This window comes from Dendrobium catenatum, unplaced genomic scaffold (genome assembly GCF_001605985.2).
Source record: "Dendrobium catenatum unplaced genomic scaffold, ASM160598v2 original_scaffold_158855, whole genome shotgun sequence".
In the NCBI taxonomy this organism is placed as follows: domain Eukaryota; kingdom Viridiplantae; phylum Streptophyta; class Magnoliopsida; order Asparagales; family Orchidaceae; genus Dendrobium; species Dendrobium catenatum.
Window position 1 is genome coordinate 64,681 of NW_021477281.1, and position 24,713 is coordinate 89,393.

General features: G+C 33.7%; 1 pseudogene; it reads left to right on the forward strand.

Annotated features, from left to right (window-relative positions):
* The first annotated feature begins 15,742 nt into the window (after positions 1-15,742).
* LOC110103849 lies at positions 15,743-24,374 on the forward strand (annotated as a pseudogene).
* The last annotated feature ends 339 nt before the right edge of the window (positions 24,375-24,713 follow it).

A 24,713-nucleotide genomic window follows, 5' to 3' on the forward strand; every position in this document is an offset into this window, starting at 1 on the left:
ATAAAGGTGGGTATTCAAACGGGAGATCGATTCCCGAATGAGCAGGCATCAGGACCTGACCGATAGATCAATTATCGAAAAATGTTAAATTTAAACTTTGACGGGAAGATCGATTTCCAGAATAGATGAAAATTTGAATGGGAGATCGATTCCCGAATAAGCATGCATCAGGACCTGACCAATAGATCGATTATCGGAAAGCTTGATTTTAAACTTTGACTGGAAGATCAATTTCCAGAAAAAGCTAAAATTGAAACGGGAGATCAATTCCTGAATAAGCAGGCATCAGGACTTGACTGATAGATCGATTATCGAAAAGGTTGATTTTAAACTTTGACTGGAAGATCGATTTCCTAAAAAAGCTAAAATCGAAATGGGAGATCGATTCCCGAATAAGCAGGCATCAGGACCTGACCGATAGATCGATTATCGAAAAGGTTAGATTTAAACTTTGACTGGAAGATCGATTTCTAGAAAAAGTGAAAATCAAAATGGGAGATTGATTCCCGAATAAGCAGGCATCAAGACCTGACCGATAGATCGATTATCAGAAAGGTTAGATTTAAACTTTGACTGGAAGATCGATTTTCAGTAAAAGCTAAAATTAAAACGGGAGATCGATTCCCGAATGAACAGGCTTAGAAACAAAATGTTTGAATTATACTAGGAGTTTGAGTTATCTTGTTCAAAAGATGATATCAACACTGGAGATTTCAAACTTCAAAATTTTATTTCCTTGCAATGTTTATCAAATACATCAGCTATCATAATATTTCTTAAGGTATCGTCCATTGATAGGCAACATAGGATGATTACCTTTACAATCTATAAGCTGATAAGATCCTCCTTGGTAGACCTTCTCTACTACAAAAGGTCCTTCCCATGTTGGTTCAAATTTTCCTCCTATCTTCCGATGAGATAGGATGGGTCTTCAAAGAATAAAACCAAGTCTCCTACTAGAAAAGTCCTCGGTCGAACCAATTTATCATGAGCTTGTATCATTTTAGCTTTATGCAACTCAAGATTTTGTTGAGCTTGCAAACGCTTCTCTTCTAAACCTTCGAATTCTTCCAACCTGAGCTTTGCATTATGTTCTATAGTGATGTTCTAGTTTGTTGCAATTCTGAGTGAGGGTAGTTGAACTTCTATAGGAATAATTGCTTCTGCACCAAAGACTAAAGCGAATGGCGTAGATTGAGTCGGAGTTCTATATGTGGTTCGGTATGCCCACAAAGCTTCAAACAACTTCTCATGTCATTGATGCTTATTGTTGTCTAAAGTTTTCTTCAAAATATGAATCAAGGTTTTATTCAATTAACACAAACTTAGAGAAACTTAAGTTAAGGGTGCATTGAAGTATGCTTCATCCAAGTATACAGTGATGTTAGTTTACGGTCTTCTAGTAGGGAATGAGTTCATTGCTTCACATGTAAAAGATGATGAGTTCTATAAAGTTTTATTACCTCATGCTGCTGGAGAATTTATTGTATTGTATTTAGAAGTTGAAGAGGAAAGCATGCCAACTAATAAAGCTAAGAATCTACCTTCCCAAATACATAAATTGTTTAGCCTAGAGGAAAGGTAGATGGTGATTCAAGGTTTCCACCATTTGAAGTGCTATGTGCGTAGTAAGTTGCCCATTAAGCTTTGATTTATTAATCATAAGATTTTTAGCTCTTTTATTGGTCCTTTAGTAAACATATGTGTTTTATTGGTGTCGTGATATGCATAACCAGTGTTGGCAGGATGCTTCAAGACCTTCAGTTGATTATCCCCTATAATTGATGAAGGTTATGAGACCATGACCAGTGAATGTAGCAAGCAAGGATGTGATAGTGATGATGAATTACAATATGATATAAATCAAGGTAATGTTGATGTTCATAATGAGATACAAATTATCATCCAAAATTATTATTCTAAGATAGTTGGCACTAAATAATGAATAGTTTCAAGTAATAACTATGTTGAAACATGTTAGAGTACTCATTTATGGGATGAAAAAAATTAGATTTGACGATGGCAATATTGGAAACTAAGTAGAAGAAGAATTTTCAATTTCAACAAAGTTGATGGATGGGTCGTGTTTCACACAAAAATTAGATCTATAGTTTGTGCTATAAGGATGGTCTATTAAAAATAATATTTAGTTTCTTGTCATTGCATTAAATAGGTAGAAATTTACAGTCACATATGCACAACATGAAAGCTTGGTTACTACTTGCTTATGGCTTTTACAAGCTAGTTTAAACAAAAGTTTAGGAAGCATCTAAATATCTCATATCTGAAGCATTAATATATGTGAACAAGTTCTATTCTTTTTGCTGACCAATCGTAGTGTAATTATAAAATTATAAGTTGCTTTATATTGCCTACTGTTAGAAAATAGATGGACCTAAAGCCTACAAATATTATTAGATAAATTGAAGCTAAGTTCAAATTCAAAGTTTGCTATATGATAGCTTGGGATACTAAACATAAAGTTGTTAAATCTATGTTTGGTAGCTAGTATGAATCCTATTGAACTATGAATTTGTTCATGGATGTTATTGTATCTATAATTCCAAAGACATTGTACATGATATAGTCCTTAGAGACACATTGATTCCAAAGAATATTCTAGTTTTTAGATAAGTGGTTAGAGGTTCTTTCATCTTGTTCTTAGCATTGATGGGACTTTCCTTCTAGGCGAATGCTAAGGAACTTAACTAACTGCTATAGGCTTGGATGCAAATATCAAGTTTTATTCTCTAGTATTTATAATTGTTGAGCCTGAGTGCACTGTTTCTTGGATTTGGTTCCTAAGAAAAATGCACGAGCATCTTCATGTAGTTAGCACAAGGTCCAATCTATACATGATATCTAACATGCATATAGGTTTAGTTTATGAATGCTGAGAAATATTTCCTACTACTATGCATCATCATTATTTATGAAATTTGCACAAAGTCTTAAGAGGGTAGTAAGACAAATGGGTCTAGCAGATGTTAATTTTTAATGCCAAAAGATACACACAATAAGGAACACAGATGACCCAAGGGTATTCAATAGGTGCATACTGGATCACATCAAGGTTAAACCTAAGATTCACTAATGGATGATAGTCTGAGATGTGAACCATTTGGCTTTAGCACATGATGGTGGCCTTTGATATAGAGTCATAACAACAAATGCATCAGAGTCCTTCATTGGGGATTTAAAAATCTTTATGCTTTCCAATTCAGGCATTGATAATTACCTTATAGTATAATGTTGTAGCAATATATTTTAGAAGATTGGAGATGATTTATGTTGAGGAGCTTCTGAATAATATTATATTTGCACCATGAGTTCAGGCAATAATCAAAAGAGTTGAATAAGTTGTTAGGTGATTGCCATAACCTATTCGATTTAACATAAATTAGTTTTAAGTATTTGGCATGATATTTTGATCATACATGATTAATTAATTTAATAGATGACAATATGTATCTGTACCTGTGTAAGAATTATAATTTATCATTTACCTTGCACACACCTTTTTGAAAGTATGAGATGCACTAAGAGGGGGAGGGGGGTGAATTGGTGCTTTTAAAAATTATCCTAAACAAGAGTATTATTATTATTATTATTATTATTATTCAAGCTTTAGAAATAGGCTAATTAATTTCATAATACAAAAGCTTCAACTTTAATAATATTTTCATAAATTATGATGAAATTCTAAATTGCACAACAAAACATAGATATCGTAAATTTATAAAGTATTTATAACGAAGATGAAGTGCAAAAAATAAAATTAGAATGAACACACAAGATTTTATAATGGTTTGATCAAACCTTTACCTACGTCCACTCCCTGGAGTCCTCCATTATGAATATTACATTAACACAAAGTGACTCGCCTTTTGTTTCCTCAGTAAGGCAGAGAATCCCTTACAAAATTCTCTTTCACCAACTAGGTGCAATAGAGGATCGAAACTCCTTTCATAGGCAGAGAACCTTGACTCCTTTTTCTCCCTCCTGGAGAAGGCAGAGAACATCGAGGACTAACTATGAAGCCTCTCTCCCTGGAGAGCTCCCATAAGACTCACTAAGGCCACAGGTGGAGAAAGCGTGCTGCTAGCCCAGAGTAATAATATAATTCTTCTCATACTACTTCTCCTTCACGCTCAAGCTCACCTTCTCCTTCCTCTAATTTAAAAGCTCCCTCTCAAGTTTCCTTATTCAATAATGTTCCTCTCTTCACCTCTTTTAAAAAAACTTAAAACATTGTTTTTTATATTAGGCTTTAAGAAACCCTAAAAAATTCAAGTTAGTCATTATTATTTATATAGTACAATACAAGTTTGTGCAGTACGATCAATTAAAAACTAGTCCCATTCAGTACAAAGGAAAATAAATAATTCATAATTTTTTAACACCTCATACAGTACAATCTAGAGATCATCCAATATGATCAATTTTATTTCCACTATCCATACGGGATGAATCCTAGGACAATTGAAAGTCATCTCTATTAATCATTTTATATTGTATACTTTGTATATTATGGTTAGTTAATTTCAAGTAGTTCATTTAGTATGATATTAATATCATACCATACGATTAACATAAAAAATTGTGGTTTCATCTGGTACAATCTATGGGATGCCCAAATTTCTTCTCTACTCTTTATACAGTATGATAATGATCGTACTATACGAATAAAAATCATTAATTAACCATGATTTAATTATCTAATTATGGGGGTTAATTTTAGCAATATTTCAAATGTTCGTACCGTATAATTATAATCGTATAGTACAATTTGTTTAAAAATCAATTTTAAAAATTTTACTTAAATTAATTTGGTGGTTAAGGTTTTTAGATCTAAACAAATCATACAATATGATTAGTTCATAGAAACTAATTTTTCAATTAGTCGTTAAGCATATTCTCAGATAATAGAGCATATAGAATGAATAAAAATCATACAATATGATTTATCTTTAAAAATTTTTATTTTAAAAAAATCTCCCCCTGTGTATGCATTATCACCCAATTTGAAAACACTCTTTTGTGGACAAACTCAAGAAATAAAAAATCAAAAAATATAAATTACAAACTCTTTCATATTCTATTATACCCAATCTGAGTCTTCAGCAGTCTTGAACGATGTGTATTTTACCTAAAATATTAGTTCTAACAAAAAAAAAACATATAAAATATTTAAGGAAGAATGTAATAATTCAGTCAATATCATTTTTCATCATCAAAATCACATACTAGGGATCCTAGATTATAGCAATTTCTCCCTTTTTGATGTTGTCAAATAATGTTAGTTGATAGGCAAGATAAGTGTTATTTCTTTGATAGCTCCCCATTCATTAGATTATGGATTTTAAAATTTTGGGAGGTTACAAAATTTTTTTTAATTTAAATTTTTTAATTTTTTTTTAAAATATAAAAAAGAATAAAAAACATATAAGAAGAAGATTTTATTAAAAGTATTATAACATATAATGAACAAAAACAGTCATCTTCTCCCCCTTTGACTTCACCAAAAAAAGGAGTATCACACAATAAAAGAAATAAAGCAACCTAATAAAAAAAGATACAAAAAACAAAGACTAATCAGGTGGTGGTGGCTGAAAGAATGAATGGATGGATGCAAATTTATGATCTATCAAAGTAAATCTTTTGCCAAATCATCACATATCTTCCTTGTGCTATCATTTTTGTTGGTTAATGTGGTAGTCTCATTGAGTTTTGAGTCACTCAAGCCACTGAACAATATCATCCTAAGGGTAGATAGGGTAGGCAGATGCAAGTGGTGGTAATGGGGTTGGTGGTCCTTCTGCAGGAGAAGCGTCCCCTTCTTCATCAAAATCTAGCTCAAAATGCTCTTGCCCTTGATGGAAAAGAATATGAAAGGAGACATCCTTATAAAACATAGGAATATTATAAGATGAAATAGGAAATGTGAGTTGGTATTTGGTGTCGAGGATGTCCCCTATGATATTTACTAAGGCAATATTTTGTTTGCATTGGGCACTTGGATGTCGAATAGTGGTCATGTTATGGATGTAGTCTAGAATCATTAGAGCTACATTAAATTTGGTATCTAACATGATTAAGTAAGTGATTACAGATAAAAGTTGGGTTATGTTCATTCGATCCCTAGCTTTGTGTATAATGGATGTTTGAAGGACATGCTAGATGATACAGACATTCTGAGTGAGAGTTTGGACAAGGGATTAGTGTTGGTTTGAGGTCACCATTTGATGTAGTAGATTAATAGAATTACAATCAAACTTAATTTAGATTAGAGATTTGGGATGAGGTCCTTGGGTAGAGAGTCCTATGTTTCTGCTAGATCTGCTTTAGTAATTTCTACATTTTATTTGTAGACAAATGAAGTCAAGGTGGTGCATTCTAAATTTATCGTAAGGTTTGCTAAGAATTCATATAAGAGTTTAGAATTATACGAGAAGGCCAAGGTAAGAAGAAATTGGAGAGTGGTGGAGGAAAAAAGGTTCATAACCTCAAAATTCAAGGCTGGTTGGTTTAACATGCGAGATGAGGAGATTTTTGCCTCTTTGAACTTATGGTAGGTTTCTTCATCTGCGGTGGAGAGAAACCAATCATTGAAACAATGAGAGGAGGAGCTCCCCTGGATCAATCTGCTGTGTTTGCTTCTAATGGCCATTGGACATATAGATTAAGAGGATGAGTGTTTGAAAGAATCTGAGTGAGTTGAACCATTCAAATCCTCCAATTTATAGATTTTTCAAACAATCTTACATTATAATAAATGTTTGTATATTAAGATTAGAGCTGTAAATTTGTTTGGACAGCTTGTCAAAAAGAGTAGTCAAATCGTATAGTATGATCAATATCGTACTAGATGATCTTAAGGAATTTCATTCATTTGGAGGGGTTGTTAGTACGACCTTTAACGAAAGTATCATACAGTACAAACAGGTGTTTGTACAAGATGTAGGTTAATTATTATAGTACCGATTGAGTTAAATTCATCCCAATCCAATTTAACATGTGTATCATACCGTACGAAAGGAGTTATCCTACAGTAGGGATGTCAATAATTTTAAACCAAATGGATTGAATTCCTTAACGATAAGTGACATATGGAATGTACAATACAATTAGTGGTTTGTATAGTATGATGTGTATATCAGTAAGCTAATCTTGACTATTAATTAAATAAAAGGCTATGATATATGTATTTGTGAAGATCATATAGTACTAATGTGTATCGTACAGTACAGTAGGAACAAAAAGTTGAAAATTTTAGTGATTTAGAAAGATGTGTGTGTGATGATCAAGAAATATCTTAAACCATTTTTTTTAAAAAAATTTAACATAAATGACAAAACAAAACATAATAACAAACACATATATAATAATAATTTTTTTTATTTAATTTAACAAACAACAATAAATAAAATAAAAATGGGTACACAAACAAACATTTATAAGTTAAAAATATATATGGAAGAATGTTTGCAAAAAGATTTTTTTTTTCTTTGATTAAGCATGAATGTCTATAACACCCAGTTTTGTCCTCATGGTGCTAAAGGTATCATAGGCTAGTGGTTTTGTGAATATATCTACCAATTGATCTCCTATAGTTATATGGTGCAACTCTATATCTCCCTTGTCTATATGATTTCTTATGAAGTGATGCCTAATGTCTATATGTTTTGTACGAGAGTGTTGAATTGGATTTTAGATATGCAAATTGAACTAGTATTATTACACATAATTAGGATGGTTTCTACTGGTAGTCCAAGATTTAAGAGTTATTATTTTAACCAAAAAACTTGAGCAACACAACTCCCAACTGCAATATATTCTACTTTAGTTATAGAAAGGGCTACTAAATTTTATTTTCTATTGGACCATGAAACTAAGAATTGTCCTATGAGTTAATAAGTTCCAAAACTCCTTTTCCAATCTACCCTTTATCCTACAAAATCAGAATCTAAAAATCTTATGATTTCAAAAGAAGTATTATGTCTAGGATACCATATACCTAAGTTTGGGGTTCCTAATAGGTATCTAAGAATACTATTGACAACATTCATGTGAGATTCTTTTGGTTTATCCTAAAATCTGGCACAAAGACATACACTAAACATTATGTCCAGTCTACTAGAAGTCAAATTAAGAAGAGATCCAATTACTCCCGTATATATTTTTTGTTCTACTAATTTTCCATTTGGATCTTTGTTGAATTGAATAGTTAAGCTCATGGGAGTGTCATAGCCTTAGCATTATCCATTTCATATTTTTTTAGAATATTCCTGATGTACATAGATTGGCTAAGGAAGGTTTCATTATGCATCTATTTCACACTAAATCTAAGGAAATAATTAAGTTCCCACATCATGCTCATTTCAAAGTTGTTACTTATTATTTTTAAGAATTCATAACATAGGTTTTTATCTGAAGATCCAAACAAGATATCATATTCATAAATCTGGACAATGAGTATATTATCTCCTACCCTTTTTAGGAAGAGGGTCGTGTCTACACAAACCTTAACAATGCCTCTATCTAGTAGAAAGGTGCTCAACCTTTCATACTAAGCCCTAGGTGCTTACTTTACACCATATAATGCCTTTTTCAATTTAAAAATATGGCTGGAAAATTTTGAATTCTCAAATCTAGGAAGTTGCTTAACATAAACATCCTCTTTGATTATCCCATTTAGGAAGACACTCTTAACATCTATTTGATATAATTTAAAACCCTTGAAGCATGCAAAGGATAACAACACTCTTATGTCTTCTAATCTAGCTATTGGGGCAAACATTTTGTTAAAGTCTATTTATTCAATTTGGTTATATCCCTTAGCTACTAGTCTAACCTTATTTCACACTGTTATTCTAGCTTCATTCATCTTATTTTTGAAGACCCACTTTATTCCAACCATATTTTGATTCTTAGGTCTCTTGACTAATTCCCACATATCATTCTTAACAAATTGGTTTAGCTCTTCTTGCATTGCTAGGATCTAAAATTCATCTCCCAAGGCTTGAATTATATTGATGTGTTCTATCATTGAGATAAATGCAAAATGACTAACCTCCTTTCTAAGTCCATGCTTAATTCTTACATCTTCAGATGGGTATCCTAAGATCAAATATCTAGGATGACTAGAAGAATATCTCTAATCTTTAGGTATATGCTCTTGAGGTTCTGCTCTATCACCTATGGAAATGGTTTCTATCCCCTGAATGACTTCAAATTCTTGTTCTTTGGGTTTTGGTTCATATATCTTATCTAATTCATCAAATACCACATGGGTAGACTCTTCTACTACTAGGGTCCTTTTATTAAAGATTCTATGGGCTTTACCTACAAATGAATAACCTAAGAAGGTGCCTTCATTAGATTTAGGATCAAATTTTCCTAAGGATGACTTACCATTAATTAAGATAAAGCATTTACATCCAAAATCATGCAAGTGGAAAAGATTGGGTGTCCTACCCTTAAGGAGTTCATACGGTATCTTATTAAGTTTGGATATAACATTTATCCAATTTAAAAAATAATAAGCAGCATTTACCACTTCTGCCCAAAAATATCTAGGGTGAGTGTATTCAGCTAACATTACCCTAAAAGCTGCAACTAACATTTTATTCTTTCTCTCAATTATTTTATTCTACTGAGGGGTCCTAGGGGAAAAAAAGTTATGTTCTATTCCTATCTCTTGAAAAAAACATTTAAACATATCATTTTCAAATTCTCCACCATAATTACTATGGATTATTGAGAATTCACTTCCTAATTTTCTTTGAATCCAAGTGGAGAAGGTTCTAAATTCCTCAAATGACCCACTCTTATGTGCTAAGTATTATCCAAATGAATATAGAAAATCATCTATTATTACAAATTCATAACTCTTCCCTCCTAGGTTGGCTATACTAACTGGTCCAAATAGGTCAATTTGAAGAATTTCTAGTGGCCTATAGGTGTTGATATTTTTGATTGAATGAAATAATGATTTTACTTGTATACCTAGTTAGCAGGCATCACATAAGTTATCCTTAATGAAGTCTAACTTAGGTATGCCTCTAATTAGGCTTTTCTGCGTGATATTCATAAGTATTTTCATGCTCACATAGAATAGTCTCTTATGCCATAACTAAGAATCATCTATTGTTGTTTTTAAACATAAGAAATTTAAGTGTTCAATACAATTCAAGTCTAACATGTAAACATTGTTCTTTTATTTTCCTTCTAACACAAGTTCATTATCGAGGCTCATCATGCATTTGTTAGAAAGAAATTTTATATTAAAGTCTTTATTGCACAATTGACTAATGCATAATAAGTTATACTTTAAGCCATCAACTAACAAAATATTTTCAATCATAAGGTGTCTAGAGTTTCTAATTGTACCTTATCCCACCACTTTCCTAGTGATGTTACCTACTAATGTCATATTTCTTTCCAACTTGGCCTCTAGTGTGAAGAACTACTTCATTTCACTAATTATATGCCTCGAGCAGCCACTATTTAGGCACCACATGCTCTCACTAGTCTTTTTGTGAGAACACCACTACAATGTCATTTAAAGGATATTTTTGGCAACCTAAGTGAGTTTCGGTTTCACCATATGCTTTAATAGATAAGATGTATGCATGTCATGCTACGATGAATGCAATTTAGGCCTCCACAATAAATTTATCCTATAGTGGATAATGCAAGTGTAGGGTATGTGTCCTAATATGCTACAAGAGTAACACCTAACACCAAGGAATGGGTTCGCTAGCTGATGTGGATGATGGTGCTCCTATTTAGGTTTATGTAATGTATGATGTGTTGAGGGGTTATACCACTGAGCTATTGAAGGTGGCCTTTTATTGTTCTCAAGTATAGTATTTTTTCTTGTAAATATTTATTTTCACTTTTATAGCTTGCCACTTCTAGTTTTAATGCATGGTCACTACTATCTAATTGACATGCATGTTCTTCTAAGTCCTTAAATGTTTTTTCTAGCTCAATATATGATGTTTTCAAAGAATTGTGTGCATCGAATAAATCAATATACTTTTTATTTAGTACATCAAATTTATTTAATAAAGTGATATGATCATTATCTAAAATAGAGTACTGCCTAACCCTCCCTCTATTTATCCTTCATCCTCTATTATTGTACTTCCCCCTACTGGCCCAACTACTTCTCTTAGACCTACATATTACATCCCTAATCTTAACTCGCCCCTGGATGATGCCTCCTCATCTGACTCCCAATTAATCCTTAGCTCGTTCCAGGTAATGTCGGAGCTTCCCGTTGGCCCGGATGAGGCACCCCCTAGTTCCTTAGAGAAATTAAGTTGCAGCAAAGCTAATCCTACTTTTCGCTCCAGTTTGGACCCGTCCCCCTACATACGAATCCCTCAACTTCCCCTAACAAATTTGCCATTCTACAACGAGAAGAACCTCCAAACACGGGAGATTCCCATGAATTCCCCTTCCATAATGATATGGATAAAGTTGAGGATCCTTCTAACACTCATCTTACTAAGAAGGACACTCAACCCAAGCCCTTCAAAGCCAAAATCGTTAAAAAAGTGTATTCCTCAAAATCCAAATGAACCTTTCTCACATTGGTTGCTAGAACATTAGGGGTTTTAACGACCCTTACAAGGTTCTAGCTTACAAAAACCTGGTCTCTTCCCATCGCATAGACTTGCTTTGCATCCTTAAAGCAAAAATTTCCTCTCAACACTTCTCTGATCCTTGGTTCATCAAGAACCATAATATTTCCTTAACTAACTGAGTTGCAATAACTCCAGCTCCTCCTCTCCTGCTAAAATTTGGGTGAAGTGGAATCCCAGCTTGGTTTCCTTCAACCCTTCTCATGTCTCTCCTCAGCTTATTCATGGTCTTTTTTCATTCTGGTTCTTCCACTACATTTTTAATTTCTATGGTTTATGCTGCAAACTCCTCGGTAGATAGGATTGCTTTGTGGAAAAAACTCTCTACTTTGGCTGATGGTATCACTTCCCCTTGGGTCATTATAGGGGACTTCAACTGTTATAAGGAGATGAAGGATAAATCAAGAGTATTCCTCCTCATTTCAGTCAGTTGGGGGAAATGAATACTTGGATCTCTGACAATGGGTTTTTGATCTTGGTTCTACTGGATTGTTTTACACTTGGCATAACCAAAGACCTCAAGACCTGATTCACATTAAGCTTGATAGGATGTTGGCCGATCAATCTTGGCTTGATTGTTTCCCCTCTTCCTATTACAAGGTCAATTTTCTGGGTTGTTTTGATCACTCTTGTTTAGTCCTTTACTCTAATCCTGCGGTGGCCAATTTTAGCAGATTCCAATTTAAAAAATTTTGGAGTTCTATGGATGGTTTTTGGGAGCATGTTTTTTTGCATTGTCCACTCATTTTGATGGTAGTGTTATTGCAAATTTTTATGGTAAATTGAGATATTTGAAGTCCCTTCTTAGAAAAAGAAATTGGGCTAGCTCTTCTTATATTCATGATAACATTTCTGCTCTTGAAAGTAACCATAATTGTTTGCTTACATCTATTCAAGCAAATTCTCTTGATCCTATTCTCAATTCAGATCTCATAGACATCAACAAATCTCTCAATTTTTTTCATAATGCTTCGGCATCTTGGGTTGTCCAACGTGCAAAAGCTAAATGGCTTCCAAATGGGGAAGACGACTTAGGTTTCCCTTATGCCAGAATTAAAGCTAGAAGCAACTTTAATCACATAAAGGAATTGGCTACTGCTGATGGTATTTTCACTAAGCATAAGGATATTGCAAATGTTGCTATTAGTTAAATCAAAAAATTTTACAATACTCATGCACTGACCCTTCCTCCTACTTTCACTACTCCCATTGGTGCCACGCTGCTTGTTAACCTCATTGATCAACTTACTGCTATGGTGTCTAATGAGGAAATTAGAGCTATTATTTTTGCTGATCTGCCTTTCTCTTCCTCGGGCCCGACGGCATCAATTTTGATTTTTATAAGGCCTCTTGGGATACTATTGGCTTTCATGTCTGAAATGCGGTTAGGAATTATTTTTCCATTGGCCACCTCCCTAAAGGTGCCAAAGCCACTGCTATTTCCTTGATACCCAAACATCCACTTCCTCAAATATTTCTTATTGCCGTCCCATTTCCATTTGCATTGTGTTCTACAAAATTATTGCCAAAATCTTGGCTAATAGATTGAAGGAGGTGTTGCCTTTTATTATTCACAAAAACCAAGTGGGTTTCATTCATAAAAGATTAGCATATGATAATATTGTGTTGGCTTATGTAATTTTGAGAGAGTTCAATGTTCATAAGAACATTAAGTTTTTTTTTTGTGCCAAGCTTGACATAAGAAAAAGGTTTCCATTTCTCACGTGAGTTTCTCATCTCTAGACATTTTGAAAAAGGTTTCAAACAAAATTTTATATCCTAGATCAAAGGTTGCATTATGGACATTCCTTTTTTTATCTGCATTGATGGTGCTTTGGAAGGGTATTTTAACTCCACATTCGGTCTTCACCAAGGTTGTCCTCTTTCCCCGCTACTTTTTATCATTATCATGGATGCATTCTCTTCCACCCTCGATGTTAGCAATTTCTCAGACATTTCTGGTGGTGGTATCACTTTGAGTCATCTTCTCTATGTGAATGATGTTCTGGTGTTTAGTGAAGTTAAGGTCAAAAATGCTATGAATCTTAAGGTTACACTTGACCTTTTTACTGCTTCTTCTGGGCTTTTCATTAATAAGGAAAAGTGCTCCATCATCTTCTCTCTGAACACTTATAATGCAAATGACATTTCCCTCTTTATTGGCTTCAACATGATAAACCATTCTATCAAGTACTTGGGCCTCCCTATATCTTCCAAAAAACTTTCCAATACTCACTTCCAACCACTACTGAGTAGAATTTTCTACTCTACTTGCTGGTTAGAAAGTAAAATTCTTATCTTTTGCAGGTAGAATCCAATATTTGGAGTTTACAGTCGCCAACACCATTGCTTATTGGATTAGAGGGGCGATTATTCCCAAAACTTGCTGCAAATCCATAGATAAACTTTGTTTCAGATTCCTTTTTCATGGTTTCAGTGCAGAGAAGAAATTGCACCTCATTTTGTGGAAGAATAACTATCTCCCAACTTCTATTGATGGGCTCTACATTCCAGATATTCAGTCCCTCGCTTTTGGTTTTGGTTGCTATTTCATTTTGCGGTTCCTTAGCCATAATTCGTTAATTGCGAACTGATTTAGAAGTAATCATGTTTCCCCTTGGAAACCTCCTTCTTCTAAAGCCTCTAAGTACTGGAAATTTATCTGTGTAACTGCTGGTCGTATCAAACAACACATTAACTTTAAAATTGATGGTGCTAATTACAATTTTGACATGTATTGGGATCCTTGGCTTAACGGCATAGCTCTTTCAGAGCTGTTTCACCCTCCCACTTCGGGTTATGTTAGCGTGTAAAAATTTACTTATTCAGATATTTGCAATTTACCTGCTTTCTTTCATCCCAATGTTATACAATTCATCCACTCTATGAACCTCCAGGATGTCCCAACTGATAGTGTTACTTGGGTGGGGGTTGGGGAACCTTGCTTCAAAACTTTCAAAGAGCTCTTTTTTTTTATGTTCCTACTGTCCCTTGGAATAAATTTGGCTAAAATCTGCTGAGGTTTTAAGAAGGAGAAATATTGACATCCAAAGTATATGCCACCTCTGTTGGTTGGATGATGAAACCAATCTGCATCTTATGTTTAACTGTGATTTTACCTTTGAAGTTATTAGCTCTCTTCTTCCTTATCTTGAAGGCTTCTTCTTTCGGCCTTCCCTACTCAAGATTTTTGAATATTTTGATTGGTTGTAGCAATTAAAGCAGTTTGAGAAGTATTTTTGTTTTTGGTTATTTGATGTGTGGTATACTTTTTGTGGAGGGAAAGAAATGATGGACGATTTTGAGGTTTACAAAGTTTGCCTCTCACTATTTTTCATAAGGTTTCTTTTGCTATTACTGCAAAAACGAGAAGATGGAATCACATAGACAAGCTGCAATCGACTTTTCCTACATGATTCTCTCTATAGCACCATTTTTTTGCTGATTCTCAATGTCTGGGGCGATGATGAGAGGAGCCGTTACTTCATTTCGCCTGGCCTTGCATGGCCTGGACAATCGATCTATTAGCTTTTGCATTTGGATGGACATTAGATGCAACCTGCAGAACATTTTTTGGTTTTTCCTTTGGCAACCGAGGTGGTTTTTGCTGCTCTTCTGGGCTTCTAAGTTTATGTTGCTATGATCAAAAGCCTCTATATCGGTTCCTTTTTCCTTAGCCCTATTTTTTATTTTGATCTCCTCTTACTTTTTTTGGCACTTTTGGCTTTTTATTTGTTGGTAGTCTTAACCCACACTTGTATTTTCAGTATAGGTGTTTTTTGTGGTTCATTGTAACCTTCTTTTCAATTTAATATATGGGCTCTGCCCCAAAATTTAAAAAAGTTTGTTTTACAATTATTTAAAATTAAGATTTTATTTGGACGACTTTTTTATTGCTAATTAACATAGCTTTAAGAAAAATAATTATAAATAAAATATAAAAAAAAGAATTAAAAAGTCATCCCCGGCACTTAATGCTACACAATTTCTTTTTATTCATCTTTGGCTTCGGTCCTTCCTATAAATATTTCCGGTCTGTTCCTTCCCCCTCTTTCTCTCTCTATCTCTATTGAGCTCGAGATCTTGGTCGTGAGATAATGGGTCCAGGTCTCTACTCCGACATCGGCGAGATGGCCAGAGGTCGCAATCTTGCTTTTGTCTTTTGTTTAATTTTCTTTCTAAAATATCTTACTCGATTTTTAAAATATTTCGTTGTTTCTTTTTTTCCCTCAGTAGATCTTCTTTTCAGAGATTTCCAGACGGGTCAAAAGTTCACCGTCACAACCCACACGGCAAATGGAGTTGTGAGTTTTTTTGTTAGGTTTTGAATTAGTTATTTGATATTGTTCGTTGGTCCTGCTCATTTTGTATTATTGGCGTTTTTTCTGTACATCCTATGGTGTTATTGACTGAATGTTGTTTTAAAACTTATTTTGTTTTGTTTTTTGACGAAATCGGATGAGAGATGTGGGTACAATTTGTTATGTGAAATGGTTTGAATGACTGGCAGCTTGGCGATTATGCGTCTCTAATTATTTTTTGGGGTTCTTGTGAACGGTTTTGTTTTAGTAATATATCGTGTGAGCATTTCTTTTTCAAAATCTTTTCAGTTATTCATTAATTTTAATTATATTAATTATATACCTAGTTCATGAGTTCTCTCTCTCTCTCTCTCTCTCTCTCTCTCTCTCTTTCTCTCTATCTCTCTCTCTCTCTCTCTCTCTCTCTCTTTCTTTTGATGCTTTTATAATTGTGCTTCTCTTTTATTAATGCTCTTAAGTTTTCATTTAATTTTTATCTAGCTAATTTATCTAGTTTGCCACTGTTTTGAATAAGCTTCTTTAAAACCTTGGGCAGTCCCACTATTTTCTTTTCAATAAATTCTTTGCTTGGATGATTGAAGATTGATTGAATTAAATCTTTTTAAATTTGTATGGGCAGTTTCTTAAAGATATTGATTGATTGCAGATTGTACTTGTAATAAACCAAATTATGGAATTGATTTCAATCTAGTTTAATTTAATTAATATTCATAATTGTTTTATTTCTCTTCTTCATTTGCTCTTCTGTGTAGCATCCTATCTCAGCATAGGCTGATCCAAACAATTAGGCTATGTGTGTAGGGGTGGTGATGGAAATTGTGCCATCTTAATTGCAGCAACTATATGTTATGTTTTAATTATTTTTGCATCAGCCTATGCCATATTTTGTGCTATAGAGTTGCAGCATAAAATGTTGAAAAGACAAGCGAAAGGAAGCTTCCCATTTGCCTCCTAAAAAATGGAACATAAAAGAATATTGTCACATAAGTTAAAGATGTTAAAATACTGAACACATAACATTTGAAAAATGAAGCTCCTCCAATTCATGGTTCGTAATAAAGAAAAAAATTAAAACCATTTTAAACTTTGAAGGATAACCATATTCTAATAATAGGAGCCAGAAACATCAAATCCTACCAAAAATGGTAGACATACCGAGCAAATCTCCCTCACAGAGACCCATAATTTTCTAAGCACCACCACCAACAACAATAACATCAAATTTTTATCCACTATGTGGGGTCGACTACATTTATCCTTTTTCTCCATTGCATCTTATTAAGAGTCAAATTCTCATTTAAATCTAATAAAAAAAAGTCATTTCCAATATTTTCTAACTATGTCCTTTTAGGTCTACCTCTACCTTTTTTAACATATGTCAAATCTAATACATCTATTCTCCTAATTGGGTCATCAGAAGAATAACATTTTATGTGACCAAACCATCTAATACGACACTCTCTAATCTTATTTTCCATTAGAGCTACTCCAACCTTTATTATTTCTTAAGCACCAATTTGATAAAATGGTAGGGGAGTGAAAATATAAGAACACATAGGTAGAGCAATTGATAAAAGCCGACAGGAAATGGCAGCATAGAAGGAATAGTGTATTAATTGAAATCTCACTGTTAATGAAAGACATTATGTTTTCAATTCGCAAGCCAACCCTTGATTCTGTAAAGAAGAGAGTGTCAGTTCTTAACTTTTGTTTTTTATTGTAATAATGGGGATGCCCAAGTAAGTGAATGTTAGGATACTAACATTAAGGACAACAATGCTTAAAAGGTTATCAATATTTCAAATTGGTTTAGAGAAAGAAACTTTAGATTTAAAGAGATTTATGTGAAGCGAACTAAATAAGAACAATGTACTTCTTAGGACCAAAAGTGGAAGGTTTGGCATGGCTAACAACCAAAAGATCATCTTTATGTATTATGTGAGCTATAGTTACTTTTCAATTAACCATAGAATGAAAATGACCATTGGCCACTTAAAATCTTGAAGAGAAGAGAAAATATCCATGGCTATAAGAAACAAAAATGAAGATATGGGGCAACCTTTTTTGAGGCCATTGATGAAGGAAAGTAACCTTTGATCACACCATTTAGCACAATGGAAAGGGTACATTTTCAATACAAGTAATAATCACGATGACAAGTTGATTAGGGATAACCTTTTGAAGAAGTCTAGAAAGGATGGTAGCTCCATTTGCATTATTGAAGTCTTTGTAATACCTAATTTTGCACGAAGAACTCATCATGGTTGAAAGTGAGTGCATGGGCTAGAACAATATTATTTGCAGTATTGTTATCCTTAATAAAGAAAATTTAGCATGGTGGATGATTAATGGAATAACTGCTTGTAGGCTCCAAAACATCACATCCAACTTTTCTAAAAGTTCATTGTTTTGATCAAATTTTTAGAAGGCAAATTAAATTGCAGATAACACGTTGCCTAAAAATTTTGCCCTCATTTATTAGGAATTTATGATATGGTTCTTTGTTTTTCATAGGCTTAAGAATCATTGGGTTATTATCTCATATAGTGATGAAAGAATTTTTGGTTAAGGCTAATTGTTAGGTGTTAAGTGCTTAATGTATAGTGATAGTCATCTTGATATTAGAGTTGAATAAAATATACTGATCTTTTGCTTAAAGTGGATGGTAGGAAGAATGATGATGAATTCAATCAAAATCCTAAGGTTCTGTCATCAGGATCTATCATGATCCTAATTCTACTGAGTTATCAAATGTAGTCAACTCCACCTGATTGAAAGATCATCATTGGCAGCAATGGGTTGCATCGTTCAAGGAGATTTTTTAGACCTAGAGTGAATGCTTATCTAAGGAGATAATATAAAGCCGACCTTAGCTAATAGAAGGTTTTATGTCCTATTAAGTGCATTTTATGGTTCATAACACAAGGTGTTGGAGTTGGAGAACTTTTTGGGTAAGGTCATAACATCTTGGTTAGAAGGCCTTGGGTAAATCTGTCATTTAGTGGTGCAATTTAGTAGAAAAATTACCAAGTTAGAAGGCACATGTCACGTTTTTATTAGCGAGAGATCTCTTTATAGTGATCATAGCACTACTCTTGATATGACATTGGTTCTTTGTGAGGTTTGATTAATCTTATATTTATCACCCTTGATAAATTGTGCTGGAGAATGTATAAATTTTTGCTCTAAGCTATGATAAATAAATCAAATATCTTGAATTTTATAATTTTTCATAATATTTTTATTTTTCTTAGATTTGAGCTTAAAACAATTTTTGGTGTTCATTTTGTCTTATTTTGTAATTTCATATTTTTCATCATTTTAATCATAATTTTTAGTTCTAGAAAGTCATTTGAGTTCATTTTCTTTTGAGTCCTATCGATGAAAATTTCAACAACATTCTCCTATCAACCCCATGTGGGGGCGTACTTTGGGGAATGTTTGACCCATTGACAATGCTAAGGAATTTTATATGGTTGTCTGAACAAAATAACCTTGCCTTCTACTCCCAACATGGCAAGAAAGGAATATATGCTCAATGTAGGTGCATAAAAAAATTTGCAAAGAAAATTTTCTTGCCACTTTAAGAATGATGCATGTAGTAAGAAAGGCCACATGGGTTAGTTCAATGAGGAATATGCAAGCATGTAAGATTTTCCAGCCATGTTAATTAAGACAAGGTTAAGTTATTGTATGAAAGTGTGAGCTTGCTTTATATTATAACTAGCATACGAAATGTCGTCAATTAGATGACAACTAATTTAGTGAGTTAACTAGGTGAGTACTCATCACTTTTTTTTCTTTGTTTGTTTTTTTCCCTCTTTTAGTTCTTTTTTATCTCTTTGTTTAGAGAAAGAAAGTGAGAAAGAGATACTGCGAAATAAGAGAGAGAAGAGAGAGAAAATTAGAGAGAAAAAGAGGAGAGAATTAGAGAGAAAAGAGGGAAAGAGAGAGAAAGAGAAATAAGGAGAGATAGAATTATAAAGAAAGTGAGAGGGAAGAAAATTAGAGATTGAATAAGAGAGGAAAAGAGAGAGAATTGGAGAAAAATAGAGAGCATAGAGAGTTAGAGAGACAAAGTGGAGGGAAAATAGAGAAAGGGAAGGTGAGAGGAGAGAGACAAAAAAATTAGAGAGAGAAAGAGAGCAAAATCAAAGAGAAATAGAGGAGAGATGAAAGAGACAGAAATAAAGAGAGAATTATGTAGGAAAAGAGAGATAATTAGAGATGAAGAGTGAGATTTACATGGAGAAAGATAGGAGAGGGAGTGAGAAAGAAGGAAAGAGAATTATAGAGAAAAAGAGGGTGAGAGAAGGGAGAATTATAGAGCGGAAGAGAGAAATAGAAGGAAAAAGAAGAGGACGAGAGAGAAGGAGAGAATTAGGGAGAGAGAGAGAGAGAGAGAATTAGGGAGAGAGAGAGAGAGAATTAGAGAAAAAGTGAGAAGGAACATAATGAGAAATAAAAAAGGGGTTAAAGAGAGGTGAAGAAAGAGTGAAAGAGAGTGCAAGTTTATTCCGGAAAAGGAGGTGGCAGCGACTGCTTGGCAAGATGATCCAAGCAGTTAGTTTGAATCTGCATATCTCATAAGCTTCTTTTCTCCTTTACATATTGTTGGTCTTATCAAGACCCTTTACTAGCGAGTAATATCAAAAGGGAAGGAAATGACCGCATCAAGGATAGAGTATCTGAATCCTATTAGAATTCACCCCTCCTTAATTGAATTATAATGGAATTAGATGTCATCCTCTCCCTTACTCAACCATGCCACCTGATCGTGTTGTTTTATCCATTGAGTCTGACAGGAGATTGAAAGAGTACTTTTCATTTATAAAAGTGTTCATTGCAACTAGAGTTTTGTTAGAATAGTCTCAATCCTATTGAGAGATGTGTTTTTTTTTAAAGATTAAAGTTTGCTATTTCTTGCCCTAAAATTTTATCATTATTCCAAGAAGAGCCTTTAAGAAAAAAGTCTAATAGACCTAAGCTTTTATAGAGGGCATAAATCATGTCTCCATAAACAAAGCAAGCCCAAACTATCAACATAGTATTGTTATAGTAAGAATAATATTAGTTTTTGTATAGAAACATGTGATTCTCTTTGCAAACATATCCAACTAAAAAATTAATGGTAGGTGATCTGAAGACATTGGGTGAAATACCTTATAGTATGAGGAAGGGAAATTTTCTAGCTATATGGTATTGCAAAGACAACATTTATTGAAATCATCATCTTTGATTTGATGAGATAATCATCTTCATTATTAGACTACGTATATGCAAGACCCTTATAGGCAAGATCCAAAAGGTTAGAGTCAAACAAGCATTCATTGAAATCATTATCCTTTTAGGAGTGGGAATGCCTCTTTTTTTTTCAAACTGAATACAATTAAAGTCTCCGAGCACAAACCAATTGGATTTTACAGAGGAAGAAATATTTGATAAAAAGGATAAAATATCCCTTCTAACCAAACCATCATTGATAGCATAGGAAAAAATGGAATAACAAGTTCGATTGATAGAGATGATCAGTTTCCCATGGATCAGTTGAGAGAAAATCAGATTTCGATTAAAAGTAATCTTAAGCGGATTAATCTGTTTTTCCTTGTTAGGAAACTATGAAAATTGTTAGAGCTTTGCTCATTTTGGAAAATCTCCTAAAAAATAAATGGTATGCAAGAAGATCAGGATTGATTTTTGTTTTTTTAAAGTCAATTAAATCTTGATCATTTTACTGGACAAACCTTCGGTAGTTCAGTAATGCCCTGCTGCTTGGAACCCTATTACATTCCAAGATCCAGTGCAAGAGCTATACATAATGGACAAAATGAGTTTATGTTTTTAAGGCTATAGAAGAAGCTGCTTCAGAAGTGATATGTTTAGGGTTTGAATTGGTGATCTTATCTAGCATAAAAGAATTTTGAATGATCGATTTAGTATCTTCATGATGATGGGTAATGTAATGAGAGAATATTAGGATTTGATGCATGGGATTCAAGAGGAGGTTGTGAAGGTGAAGGAGGAGGGGTATCTAAATCTATCAAGTGGGTTGGATTATGGCCATAAGATGGAGAAGCCAAAAATAGCTTTTTGTATAGTAGGCATTCGCAAGTTCTGTTGATCAAACAAAGAGGCTGAGGGGTTGTGTTCTTGATTAGCAGTGAACGTGGAATGGATTTTAATTGGACACCTAGATTTCTTTAGTGGACGATGGCCATTGCTTTTGAACATGCTCCTACCCCCAGGAAGATTATGAGTAAGGGTATTTTTAAGGCATGAAGAGTCATCATTCATAAATGCATGTATTTTTGCAAGAAGTGGATTTCCAGTCATAAATAATATCTTGATAAAATTTCAATCCTTTCAAGTTAGTAGTAATAGAATTGGACAAAGGCGTGGAGCAATTAATCTGTACCTATAATCTCATGAAAGTTAGTCTAGAGAGTTATGTTATCTTCTATTAACAAAACATCGATTTTGCTAGCCAACTTAAACAATCCCTCCTAATTCCAATAAGAAAGGGGAAGATGAGGGAAGTTAATCCAAAAATGTATGCAGCTATGTCATCTTTAAAAGGCTTGAAATCCCAAATCCACTTATTGAATAGAAAGGGTTTTCCAAAGAGGAAATGTATAGAGCCCACCGTTTTAAAACATTTCATAATCTTCCACACCAGAAAACTTAAACAAAAAAAAATCCCAATATACGTTCTTTGCTCAAGTATACCTTTATCTTCTAAAACTTCATTGGTGCTATTAGAAAAAGCCATAGTTTTGTCTTTTGCCCAGTACATAACCAATAAATGTCAATTGCCATTCTATACTCCCCTCAAATACTTCATCAGTCAAAAGATATGAGTCATTTTCATCATAGGGAAGAGGAAAGTCTCCTTTCAAAATCTATGAATTAATTAGGTTTTCCTCGTTGGGGGATTCTGATAGGACCATCTTATCTGTAAGCCTTGCCAAGCTAGCACTGAAGGAGGTGGTAAAGAGGGAAGGGGACAGGAGCCAAAAAACTGTTGTCAAAAAATGAGGGATTATAAAGGGGTGGTAAAGAACTGTTGTCAAAAAATGAGGAGTCCATATTTGAAGTGTTTGGTGTTGGGTCATGGAGCCAAAAAACTTTTGTTGAAAGGACTTTGTAGATATTAGGTTGTGAAGGGAAGGGGACAGGAGGTGGAGGAGAAGAGAAGCATGGCATGTGATCCTACAACCTTTTCCCCTATTTTTTCTTGTTGCAGGCCATCGTTACTTCAGGTACAAAGAAAAATAGTTTCCTTTCGGTTGAGATCCATCACAGCTGAAGAACAAGAATGTTACTGTTGATGTGATAGCGAATTCAGAATCCAATGTAAGAAAGTTCTTTGTTGTTGTTGATTTTTTTAGTGGTTTAATTGTGCATGCTATATTATATTTGGTGTGACAGTAATAGCAGATTCGCTATAGCACAATACATTTCAATTATTCTTGTTAACATAATGGGCTTTTCTAAAATATTTTCTTTCCTTTTTGGTATCATAGATGAGCTAAAGAATAACCTTATTGTCTCCTTTTGTAGGTTTTAACCACATTTACCATTGACAACCTTGGAATACCTAAGTTAAAAACAACACTCAGTTGTGTTCTTCCAGACAAAAGGCCTTGCAAGGTAAATTTTGAAGTTGCTCTTTTTGCCTTCAAAATCATTTTGATAAAATTTGTGAGTCCGTCTCTTCAAATTTTTTACCTTTGCTTTATCCTTGAAAAGTTTTTTTTTAATTGTTTTTTTTACCTACCTTTACTTCATCCTTAGGTTGAGGTGCAGCACTTCATGAAATTGCATGTTTTACTACCAGTATTGAATTGACTGCCAATCTCATCATAAACTTTTCTGAAGTGATCGGTACCAATAAAATTGCTGTTGGTGCTGATCTATTACTGGATACAACTATTGGAGAATTAACCAAGTACAATCTTGCTCTTAGCATCACCAATGCCGACCTCATTGCTTCATTGCATCTGTGAGTAATTTTTAGCTCTCCTATTTTAACCAAAGTTTTATTATGATATTTTTCTCTTATGAAAGCAATAAAATATTTTCTATTCATAGTTACAACCAAGGAGATTTTCTGAGTGCATCATATTACCAACTTGTGAACCCACTCACAAACATTGTAGTTGGGGCTGAGCTGACCCACAATTTCCCCAACAATGAGAACACACTTACCTTTGGGGCCCAAAACTCACTGGAACCTCTGAAAACAATCAAAGCTCGAGTTAACAACTTTGGCAAGGCCAATGCACTCATCAAGAACCAGTGGAGACCTAAATCTTTAATAACTCTCACTGCTGAGGTAGACACAAAGGCAATTGAGAATAGCTCCAAGGTTGGGCTCTCCCTTCTGCTTAACCCTTAATGAGGGAATTCTTGACAATAGCTCATGCACTGAAAATAAAATAGTTAGGACAAGAAAAACAAAGGGGCAAAAGCTTTTAATCTTTTTTTTTTTTTTTCCTTTTTATTTTTTTTTTTTTTTTTTTGGGGGGGGGGGGTGTGGTTCTGTTTTTGTTCTACAGCTCTTTGTATTTTTTGGTTTTTTTTTTCTTGTTTCTGTTGCACTTTTTGATGAAATCAACTAATAAATTTTATAGTGGCATGTTAAATTTGTGATTTTAGGACATTACATTTTATTGCATGGATATTCATGTTCTGGTATCTTTTATTTTCATTAGTTAATATGTTGGATCTAATTTTA